Consider the following 12289-nt stretch of genomic DNA (forward strand, 5'->3'; position numbering starts at 1 on the left):
TAAAGTACCGGGACTAGATTACTTAAAATAAAGTTACAATAACTAAATTGAACGAAACGCTACAGTACAGGGACCTAACAGGTACTTTGTTCGACTATGAAATGTTAGTTTCAGTTGAAATTAGATCGCCACACGAACCATGGTGCCACATTTGATTGGGTTTACTTAAATAGTAATATGTGACTGTTCTGTTTTGCCGCGCGAGTTGTTGAACTATAGTGGTGAGTATCCCCGCCTGTCACGCTGGAGACCCGTGTTCGATCCCCGACAACGGAGTCTTTTTTTTTTTTTTTTTTTTTTTTTTAGCTCTTCAAAGGAAAAATTAAAAAGCTTAATATTGTAGAACATCAATCCAACCTGCCGGAATCAAACCATCGACCTAAGGATTTCCAATTTAGATTAGTCCAACTACAGTCCACCACTCTACCAACTGAGCTAAGGTCAGAGCTGTTAACATTATTTTTGTCCGATTTATACTCTTTTATGCTATATCGCACAATCTGACATGGCAGTTCAAATGCCGCGTGGAAAAACTTAACGGAAAAAATTATCGGTGTTAATATTGTCCTTAATTGTTCAAAATCTTAAAGTAAATGGACTAAATTACACGAAATAAAGGTACAATGACTAAATTGAACAAAACGCTACACTACGGGGACCTAACAGGCACTTTGTCCAACTATGAAATGCTAGTTTCAGTTGCAATTAGATGGCTACACGCACCATGGTGTCACATTGGATTGGGTTTACTTAAATAGTAATATGTGACTGTCCTGTTCTGCCACGCGAGTCGTTGTAGTATAGTGGTGAGCAGTGTTGCAAAAATCGCGCCTAGGCGCTGGGTGGTGAGAGGCCGCCGCGAGGAATGGCCTAGACCGCCTAACCGGCCGGTTCGACGATTTTTTTTTTTTTAAATGTCGAAAAAGTTTTGGAAGGCATAACTTTTGACTCGGTTGTCTGATTTCGTCAAATTTTTTTTCTCAAATCGCGTATTTTTTTGAGATCTATACACCGCAAACAGCCAAAGGCGGTTTGGTCCACTAATTTCTCAAAAAAATGCCTCTTTAGTTCTTAATTTTAGTTTTTTATGTATTTAGATGGTTTAAGCAATATTTTGAATAATTTTACAACCACTTTCGTAAATAGTTTCTTAGAAATAACTATGGAAACCTTATGTTTTATGACTAAATTTAAAAGATTTTAATTTTCAATTTTATTAAAAATAAAAAAATATTAAAAAAAATAAATAAAAAAATCGGCGCCGCCTAGGGGGCGCCTAACGTTTTATGCAGCATTGGTGGTGAGTATTTCCGCCTGTCAAGGGGGAGACCTGGGTTCGATCCCCGGCAACAGCGTTTTTTTTTAGCACTTCAAAGGAAAAATGAAAAACCTTAATATTTTAAAAAATCAATCCGATCTGCCGGATTCGTACCAGCGACCTAAGGATTTCCAATTTAGATTAATCAAACTACAGTCCTCCGCACTACCAACTGAGCTAAGGTCGGAGCTATTAACTATATTTTTGTCCGTATTGTACTCTTTTATGCCACAACGCACAGTCCGACATGGCAGTTCGAATGCCACGTAGAAAAAAACTTAACGGAAAAAATTATCGGTGTTAATGTTGTTCTTAATTATTCTAAATCTTAAAGTACCGAGACTAGATTACACAAAATAAAGGTACAATAACTAAATTGAACAAAACGCTACAGTACAGGGACTAAACAGGTACTTTGTCCGACAATGAAATGTTAGTTTCAGTTGCAATTAGATTGCCACACGAACCATGGTGCCACATTTGATTGGGTTTACTTAAATAGTAATTTGTGACTGTCATATTTTGTTGCGCAAGTTGTTGTAGTATAGTGGTGAGTATCCCTGCCTGTCATGCGGGAGACCTGGGTTCGATCCCCGGTAATGACGTTTTTTTTGCGGGAGACCTGGGTTGCGCAAGTTGTTGTAGTATAGTGGTGAGTATCCCCGCCTGTCATGCGGGAGACCTGGGTTCGATCCCCGGTAATGACGTTTTTTTTTTTTTTTTTTTTTTTTTTTTTTTTTTTTTTAGCTCTTCAAAAGAAAAATTAAAAAGCTTAATGTTGTAGAACATCAATCCAACCTACCGGAATCAAACCAGCGAGCTAAGGATTTCCAATTGAGATTAGTCCAACTACAGTCCACCACTCTACCAACTGAGCTAAGGTCAGAGCGGTTAACATTATTTTTGTCCGATTTATACTCTTTTATGCCATATCGCACAATCTGACATGACAGTTCGAATGCCGCGTGGACAAACTTAACGGAAAAAATTATCGTTGTTAATATTGTCCTTAATTGTTCAAAATCTTAAAGTAAATGGACTAAATTACACGAAATAAAGGTACAATGACTAAATTGAACAAAACGCTACACTACGGGGACCTAACAGGTACTTTGTCCGACTATGAAATGCTAGTTTCAGTTGCAATTACATGGCCACACGCACCATGGTGTCACATTGGATTGGGTTTACTTAAATAGTAATATGTGACTGTCCTGTTCTGCCGCGCGAGTCGTTGTAGTATAGTGGTGAGCAGTGTTGCAAAAATCGCGCCTAGGCGCTGGGCGATGGGAGGCCGCCGCGAGGAATGCCCTAGACCGCATAACCGGCCGGTTCGGCGATTTTTTTTTTTTTTGAAAATGTCGAAAAAATTTTGGAAGGCATAACTTTTGACTCGGTTGTATGATTTGGTCAAATTTTTTTTTCAAATCGCGTATTTTTTCGAGATCTATACACCGCAAACAGCCAAAGGCGGTTTGGTCCACTAATTTCTCAAAAAATTGCCTTTTTAGTTCTTAATTCTAGTTTTTTATGTATTTAGATGGTTTGAACAATTTTACAACCACTTTCATAAATAGTTTCTAAGAAATAACTATGGAAACCTTATGTTTTATGACTAAATATAAAAGATTTTAATTTTCAATTTTATTAAAAATTAAAAAATATTAAAAAAATAAATAAAAAAATCGCCGCCGCCTAAGGGGCGCCTAACGTTTTATGCAGCATTGGTGGTGAGTATTTCCGCCTGTCACGCGGGAGACCTGGGTTCGATCCCCGGCAACAGCGTTTTTTTTAGCACTTCAAAGGAAAAATGAAAAACCTTAATATTTTAAAAAATCAATCCGACCTGCCGGATTCGTACCAGCGACCTAAGGATTTCTAATTTAGATTAATCAAACTACAGTCCTCCGCACTACCAACTGAGCTAAGGTCGGATCTATTAACTATATTTTTGTCCGTATTGTACTCTTTTATGCCACAACGCGCAGTCCGACGTGGCAGTTCGAATGCCACGTAGAAAAAAACTTAACGGAAAAAATTATCGGTGTTAATGTTGTCCTTAATTATTCTAAATCTTAAAGTACCGAGACTAGATTACACAAAATAAAGGTACAATAACTAAATTGAACAAAACGCTACAGTACAGGGACCTAACAGGTAATTTGTCCGACTATGAAATGTTAGTTTCAGTTGCAATTAGATCGCCACACGAACAATGGTGCCACATTTGATTGGGTTTACTTAAATAGTAATATGTGACTGTCTTGTTTTATCGTGCGAGTCTTTGTAGTATAGTGGTGAGTATCCTCGCTTGTCATGCGGGAGACCTGGGTTTGATTCCCGGCAACGGCGTCTTTTTTTTTTTAGCTCTTCAAAGGAAAAATTAAAAAGCTTAATATTGTAGAACATCAATCCAACCTGCCGAAATCAAACCAGCGACCTAAGGATTTCCAATTTAGATTAGTCCAACTACAGTCCTCCGCACTACCAACTGAGCTAAGGTCAGAGCAATTAACTATATTTTTGTCCATATTGTACTCTTTTATGCCACATCGCACAATCCGACATGGCAGTTCGAATGCCACGTAGAAAAAAACTTAACGGAAAAAATTATCGGTGTTAATGTTGTCCTTAGTTGTTCTAAATCTTAAAGTACCCAGACTAGATTACACAAAATAAAGGTACAATATCTAAATTGAACAAAACGCTACAGTACAGGGACCTAACAGGTAATTTGTCCGACTATGAAATGTTAGTTTCAGTTGCAATTAGATCGCCACACGAACCATGATGCCACATTTGATTGGGTTTACTTGAATAGTAATATGTGACTGTCTTGTTTTATTGTGTGAGTCTTTGTAGTATAGTGGTCAGTATCCTCGCTTGTCATGCGGGAGACCCGGGTTTGATCCCCGACAACGGCGTCTTTTTTTTTAGCTATTCAAAGGAAAAATTAAAAAGCTTAATATTGTAGAACATCAATCCAACCTGCCGAAATCAAACCAGCGACCTAAGGATTTCCAATTTAGATTAGTCCAACTACAGTCCACCACTCTACCAACTGAGCTAAGGTCAGAGCTGTTAACATTATTTTTTTCCGATTTATACTCTTTTATGCCATATCGCCCAATATGACATGGCAGTTCGAATGCCGCGTGGACAAACTTAACGGAAAAAATTATCGGTGTTAATATTGTCCTTAATTGTTCAAAATCTTAAAGTAAATGGACTAAATTACACGAAATAAAGGTACAATGACTAAATTAAATAAAACGCTACACTACGGGGACCTAACAGGTACTTTGTCCGACTATGAAATGTTAGTTTCAGTTGCAATTAGATCTCCACACGAACCATGGTGCCACATTTGATTGGGTTTACTTAAATAGTAATATGTGACTGTCCTGTTTTGTTGTGTGAGTTGTTGTAGTATAGTGGTGAATATCCTTGCTTGTCACGCGGGAGACCTGGGTTTGATCCCTGGCAACGGTGTTTTTTTTTTTTTTTTAGCTCTTCAAAGGAAAATTTAAAAAGCTTAATATTGTAGAACATCAATCCAACCTGCCGGAATCACACCAGCGACCTAAGGATTTCCAATTTAGATTAGTCCAACTAAAGTCCACCACTCTACCAACTGAGCTAAGGTCAGAGATGTTAACATTATTTTTGTCCGATTTATACTCTTTTATGCCATATCGCACAATCTGACATGGCAGTTTGAATGACGCGTGGACAAACTTAACGAAAAAAATTATCGGTGTTAATATTGTCCTTAATAGTTCAAAATCTTAAAGTAAATGGACTAAATTACACAAAATAATGGTACACTGATTAAATTAAACAAAACACAACACTAGTTTCAGTTGTAATTAGATGGCCAGACACACCAAGGCGTCACATTGGATTGGGTTTACTTAAATAGTAATATGTGACTGTCCTGTTCTGCCGCATGAGTCGTTGTTGTAGTATAATGGTGAGCAGTATTGCAAAAATCGCGCCTATGCGCTGGGCGGTGGGAGGCAGCCGCGAGGAATGGCCAAGACCGCCTAACAGCTGGTTCGGCGATTTTTTTTTTTTTTTTTTGAAAATGTCGAAAAAGTTTTGGAAGCCAAAGGCGGTTTGGTCCACTAATTTCTCAAAAAAATGCCTCTTTAGTTCTTAATTTTAGTTTTTTATGTATTTAGATGGTTTAAACAATATTTTGAACAATTTTACAACCACTTTCGTAAATAGTTTCTAAGAAATAACTATGGAATCCTTATGTTTTATTACTAAATTTAAAAAATTTTAATTTTTAATTTTATTAAAAATAAAAAAAATTAAAAAAAAAAAAATCGGCGCCTAGGCGCCCCCTAGCGCCTAGGGGGCGCCTAACGTTTTATGCAGCATTGGTGGTGAGTATTCCCCCCTGTTACGCGGGAAACCTGGGTTCGATCCCCGGCAACAGCGTTTTTTTTTTAGCTCTTAAAAGGAAAAATTAAAAAGCTTAATATTGTAAAAAATTAATCCGACCTGCCGGATTCAAACCAGCGACCTAAGGATTTCCAATTTAGATTAATCAAACAACAGTCCTCCATTCTACCAACTGAGCTATGGTCGGAGCTATTAACTATATTTTTGTCCGTATTGTACTCTTTTATGCCACATCGCACAATCCGACATGACAATTCGAATGCCACGTAGAAAAAAACTTAACAGAAAAAATTATCGGTGTTAATGTTGTCCTTAATTGTTCTAAATCTTAAAGTACCAGGACTAGATTACATAAAATAAAGGTACAATAACTAAATTGAAAAAAATGCTACCGTACAGGGACCTAACAGGTGCTTTGTCCGACTATGAAATGTTAGTTTCAGTTGCAATTAGATGGCCACACAATCCATGGTGCCACATTTGATTGGGTTTACTTAAATAGTAATATGTGACTGTCCTGTTCTATTGCGCGAGTTGTTGTAGTATAGTGGTGAGTATCCCCGCCTGTCACGTGGGAGACCTGGGTTCGATTCCCGGTAACGGTGTCTTTTTTTTTTTTTTTTTTTTTTAGCTCTTCAAAGGAAAAATTAAAAAGCTTAATATTGTAGAACATCAATCCAACCTGCCCGAATCAAACCAGCGACCTAAGGATTTCCAATTTAGATTAGTCCAACTATAGTCCACCACTCTACCAACTGAGCTAAGGTTAGAGCTGTTAACATTATTTTTATCCCATTTATACTCTTTTATGCCATATCGCACAATCTGACATGGCAGTTCGAATGCCGCGTGGACAAACTTAACGGAAAAAATTATCGGTGTTAATATTGTCTTTAATTGAACAAAATCTTAAAGTAAATGGACTAAATTACACGAAATAAAGGTACAATGACTAAATTAAACAAAACGCTACACTACGGGGACCTAACAGGTACTTTGTCCGACTATGAAATGCTAGTTTCAGTTGCAATTTGATGGCCACACGCACCATGGTGTCACATTGGATTGGTGTCACAACTATGGAAACCTTATGTTTTATTACTAAATTTAAAAAATTTTAATTTTTAATTTTATTAAAAATAAAAAAATTAAAAAAAAAATAAAAAAATCGGCGCCTAGTGGGCGCCTAACGTTTTATGCAGCATTGGTGGTGAGTATTCCCCCCTGTCACGCGGGAAACCTGGGTTCGATCCCCGGCAACAGCGTTTTTTTTTTTTAGCTCTTCAAAGGAAAAATTAAAAAGCTTAATATTGTAAAAAATTAATCCGACCTGCCGGATTCGAACCAGCGACCTAAGGATTTCCAATTTAGATTAATCAAACTACAATCCTCCGCTCTACCAACTAAGTTGAGGTCGGAGCTATTAACTATATTTTTGTCCGTATTGTACTCTTTGTGAATTAAATTTTTAGACAAGCTCCTAAACGCATCTTGAATTATTTTTATTTTGATCATCATCAATTTTTTAATTTTGTCGTGCATTTGTCATATTTCTTGTCTTTTAATTCACGAGATTCTAATTATATTAAACAAATAAAATTAAAGACTCAAAATAGACCTTGGGAAATTATTATTGATATATTTCGAGAATATTGAGAAAAACTCAACAGAGGTTCGAAAATAGAAAATATATCAGCTTAAGAGAATTTTCAGATTACCTTCTGGGTTTCTTCACACCAGAGTCTTACTTCAAAATTTCCTTGACATGTTCTCTGAGTTTGAAGAAATCATCTTTGAACTTTGCATTCTGAAATTTCTTTGTAAGTTGTCCGGCCATGTAGTGTCAAAAAGCTTCTTTGATATTGTTGCCCGGAAGAACTCCGTTTTCCCACCATAAGACATATTCTTCGAAACTTCTTTCTTCTCCAAGATTCATGCACATATTTCCAGTGAAATCTCTTAGTTCATACCACATCTCGGTTCTTTTCCTTTTGCCTTCTTCTTCTTTATTTTTCTCCGAGATCCATTGGGCTTGATCGGCTGCAGGCCATTTCTTGATCATGCTTGGTAAATTTTCCTTGGTCCATATTGTTGTCTGAGTGGCGGTACCCTTAGAGCATTCGAACCAGCCACGCTGTTCAGCAACCTTCGATGTACTCATACCAAGACTAGGATTCGTGAACTGAGCAAAACCAATCTGAGATGGTCCTTGTGAGGATTGTCCGCGGCTTCGGCCTCTACCTTGAGTAGACATTACTGGCTATTGTTGGCTTCCAAGAATAAATTCTTGTTGTTGCAAAGCCAAGTGACTGAGAATTTCTTCCCCCCTTTTGGCGTTATCAACCAAAAATGCAAGGGTCTTAAAATCTCAGTCTTGGTTTGCCTTCACAGTTTCAACACTATTGTGCGTTTCAATGGAAACGGTTTGTACGTTGTCCAGCTTGTTTGTTGTAACTGCGAGTTCAGATTCAAGTTTGTTGATTCGGCTTTCTTGGTCTTGAATTGCTTTGATCTGTCTCAAGTGACGTTCGTTGTTAATCTTTTCAGCTGCTTCTCGTTCCTTCTTCATGAGCTGAATCACTTCAAGTAAGCCTTTTGTCAATTCTCCTTTCAAAATTCTTTCTGCTTTGTCAATTTGGGTCTTCAAAATATTTTGATGCTCCATTAATTCCTTCAGATTGACTCGTACATCCGTGTGTTGTTGTTCTAGCTTTTGGTTTTGTTCAACTAACTTTTCTCCAACTGTTTGACAAACAACATCACTGGATTCGGCTACTTTGGCAAATAAGGATGAAAATATGCCATCATCTTGATCATTCATCTGCACAAAGTTTTGAGGGGATCCGAATGGACTTCTATTCGGATCTGTGAGAACAACTGTATCAATAAGTTGCATCCCTTCTTCTTCAGGTGATTCGGCTTCTTGATTGAGATCACCAATTTGTTCTTCTATGACTTCTGTTCTCGTGTAATTGTCTGCAAATAATTCTTCATTTTCTAGAACAGGGTCCATGGTAGGCATGGTAGACTCGGTATGGTGTACCGGCAATACACTGGATAAATCCTCTGTGATTGGTTGTCTACTCTCAGTAGCAACTTCTACTGCTACTTCAACTGGTATATCTCTTCTTCTTTCTTCTGACACTTCTCGTACTGACATTTCGGCTTCATTGGATCCCACAAGTTGTTCATTGCACTCCAGATTCACATTAGTTGTTGTGGGGGTCAGATAAGATATTAATAAAGAAGCATCATGGACTTTCACAGGTATGTCCATATGATTTTCAGTGCTCATGATTGGTACATCAATGAGTGCCGTCCCTTCAGTTCTTTTATCAAAAATTTCATTATCCACAAGAGATGTGTTACCTGGATAATGATGTGTTTCATAAACTGACCTTTGTAGATCTAACTGAAGTGAAATTTCATTCTGTCGTTCTTGTTCGGCTAAACGGTCTTGAGCCGTACTGCCTCCCTTTATTGGTGCTTTTCCTTTTTGTCTGGTTGCCTTCTCGTGTAGCTTCATGTGATAAACTTGATTTAAATCCATGTTGAGTGCATCTAGCATCACGTTCGTTCCGCACCATTCCAAGGAAAAATCTTCACTCCGTATCAAGTCTGGGGTGATTTTTGACATGAAAGAATGATATCTTTCAAGTTTCCATTCTCTCCAAGTTTGCACCATTATCAATTCTTTCAACAGCTCCGGATCATCTTGAATGAGAGCTGTGTCAAAAACTATAGGTCCTGCACTTCCTTCGGCTGCAGATTGACTCGAGAGTCTTCTTTGTAGATCATTCGAAATTTGCACATCAACTCCTGCAAATTCCATTCTTGTAGTATCGTCAACTCCTTCGGCCAACAAGTTTGGTTCGGCATATTTGATCGGAACAACTGCCATAGCCGTACTGATGGCTTCTTGATCTCTTCCTGATCGATTGCTTGATCCCATTTAATTACTTGAGGTTGAGATTGCTTTGCTGTTTCTCGGTCTGGAACTCTGAGGTGTTTTAGAACTTGTTGAACTCCCACCTTCTTGTCCTCTTCTCTGGCTTGACCGTTTTCCAAAATTAGGACTGAATTTTCTAAAGAGAGCTCTGTAAATTCCAATATTTTTGTGTTTTCTCATTGGAATTGTCTTCTTCCTTAGCAGTTCTCCAATGATGAGACCATATCCAACATTTTGATAGAATCGATCCACTACAGCGGGTTTCTTCATTGGTTTGGCAGCATGAACAAAAATAACCATCTTCCTGTAGATAAATTTTGCCCATTTGAATTTTATTCCTTTCATGATTCCGTCCATCAGGCACACTGTCGATGCAGTCAAAATCTTCAGTACTTCCCAGTTTGTGTTCAGGAATTTTGTAAATCATGTCCACCAACATCTCATATTCAAACTTCAATACATTCTTATGAGCAGATATATCAGAGAAAATTAGAGCCGTAGGACCACGAATCTCGTTCCAAAAATTTTGAACAACATAACTGTGAGATTCTGCCATTATCTGAGATTCAGGAAAGTTGAAGCACTTGTGTATGTCATCTTCAGTGATCGAAACTTCTGATCCTCCAACTCTAGATTTAATCGAGTACTTTTCAACGACTGCATGTAGATAAAATTCGGCTACATCTTCTTCAAAGGTTCCAAAGTAGTTGTAGGTGAAGAAATCAAACAGTCCACAGTCTTTTAAAGCTTGAAGAATTTTCTCGGCCGTGTCCTTGTTGGTAGAGCCTAGTTTGAAAAACTCAGGATTGAGTACCATCCCATTCGTCACTTGTTGCGAGAGGGTGAAAATAGGATCAATTTGCTTTCTTCCAGATTGGGCCATGATGAACAAATCGATTGATCGAGGAGAGATAATTTGAGAGAGAGTTTTCTGATATTCTGAAGGTCTTGAAAGAGTTTTTGAGATATAAGTGAGGGGTTTATATGAGGAGGATGACTCGAAGGGGTTTTTCGAATATAAGAGAGAGAGATGAGACTTCTCAATTGTACCCTTTGGTTGAGGTGTGTCGATTGGGTGAGTTTAGGGTAGATGAGTCATATGATAGAGAGTGTTACGAGGAAAGAGAAAATGTCATCATGAGCAGACAAGAGCATTTAATGCTCACACCTCTTTAGAAATACCCAATGCACGTAAGGTGTAGAGGGTGGAGATTTGAAGAGACACTTAGGAAGAATTTGGGTTCTGATCTCCTTGAGATTTGTTTATGGGGATCGATTAAGAGGGTGATTTTTCTGACAGGCGAGATGGGGGTGTCGATTGAGAGAGAGGGTAAATCTGTTTGGAAAGATTTGATTTAGGAGAGGATTATGGGGGGAGGTTTAGGTTGGGTGGAGGTTTAGAAAGGGTAGGAGTTTATGGGTGGAGGTTTGATGCCCAATTAAACTCTAATTTCCTCCTTTATCTCCTGATTTCATTCTCAAATTCGTGTACCACAAACATAATAACACTCAAACATCTCGTTAGTAGCAAAAATTACTCCTCAAATAATTAATCACACATACCAATTATATTAAACTCATACACGGTAATTTCCAATCAAAAATTAAACACATTTGGAAATTAACAAAATAACACACATATTCCTAAATTATAATTAGAAACAACTTTATAAAAAGCACATTAATCAGATTCCAAAATATTTTAGAAACTAACAAAAATATTAACTTCTAGATTTCTAAAACATTTTATTGCAAATTATATCACATATACTGCATATATACGAAACACATATCACATTAAATCACATTTGCACATAACACATATATATATTTTTAAACAAACACGGTAAATCACTTTTTATAGCAAATTGTTCATGCAAACAAGTTAGTTAATTTACAGAAACATGAACACATACTCAAAAACTGATTAACACATAAAACATGCAATTTTAAACAAATTATCAAATAAATCACGAATTGCATATTTTATCAAATTAATTTGCATGGCATATGATCTCACGTTAAATAACACATGCAAATACACAATTACATTCCTAACACATATTGCAATTTTATCACATAAAAATTTTGAATAAAAACATACATGCAAGTACGTAAAACAATTTATTCATATAAACAATTTATTTTGAGCACAAGTATCAATTTAAATAGAGAGATTAAGTCCAGTGATACTTAGCTCATTTCGATCATTCCCAACTCGTGGCTTAAGGTAGAAAATCTCGTTTCGCATAAAGGCTTCGTGAGAATATCAGCAACTTGGTTTTCCGTAGGGATATATTCGATCTTCAGATTTTTCTTTTCAACGTGATCTGTAACACCCCAGATTTTCAAGACATTTAAAACTTATAAAATAAAGGTGAAACCTCATTAAATCCCAAAACATAATACAAGAGTATGGGGTGCTATGCCACACCTGAGCTAGAGAACTCAGGTGCACAGGCTAACTAACTAATATCCTCAATAATGTAAAGGCATAAGCATGGCACGCAGGCCGAAAGGGAAACTATCTACTTCTACGTTCCAAGTTCTAGCGCGCTCCAGTGACTTATTCTTCTGTGCCTGAAAGCCAAATATATCTGTTCAGCGAG

General features: G+C 37.2%; 2 non-coding genes across 2 annotated transcripts; one reads left to right on the forward strand and one right to left on the reverse strand.

Annotated features, from left to right (window-relative positions):
* The first annotated feature begins 1953 nt into the window (after positions 1-1953).
* TRNAD-GUC lies at positions 1954-2025 on the forward strand. The gene has a single exon. It is a non-coding gene; the product is annotated as a tRNA-Asp (tRNA).
* Positions 2026-5824: 3799 nt separating this feature from the next.
* TRNAN-GUU lies at positions 5825-5918 on the reverse strand. The gene is made up of 2 exons: positions 5882-5918; positions 5825-5860 (listed from the first exon to the last, which is right to left on the reverse strand). It is a non-coding gene; the product is annotated as a tRNA-Asn (tRNA).
* Positions 5919-12289: the final 6371 nt, after the last annotated feature.

This window comes from Ipomoea nil, unplaced genomic scaffold (genome assembly GCF_001879475.1).
Source record: "Ipomoea nil cultivar Tokyo-kokei standard unplaced genomic scaffold, Asagao_1.1 scaffold2701, whole genome shotgun sequence".
NCBI classification, from domain to species: Eukaryota; Viridiplantae; Streptophyta; class Magnoliopsida; order Solanales; family Convolvulaceae; genus Ipomoea; species Ipomoea nil.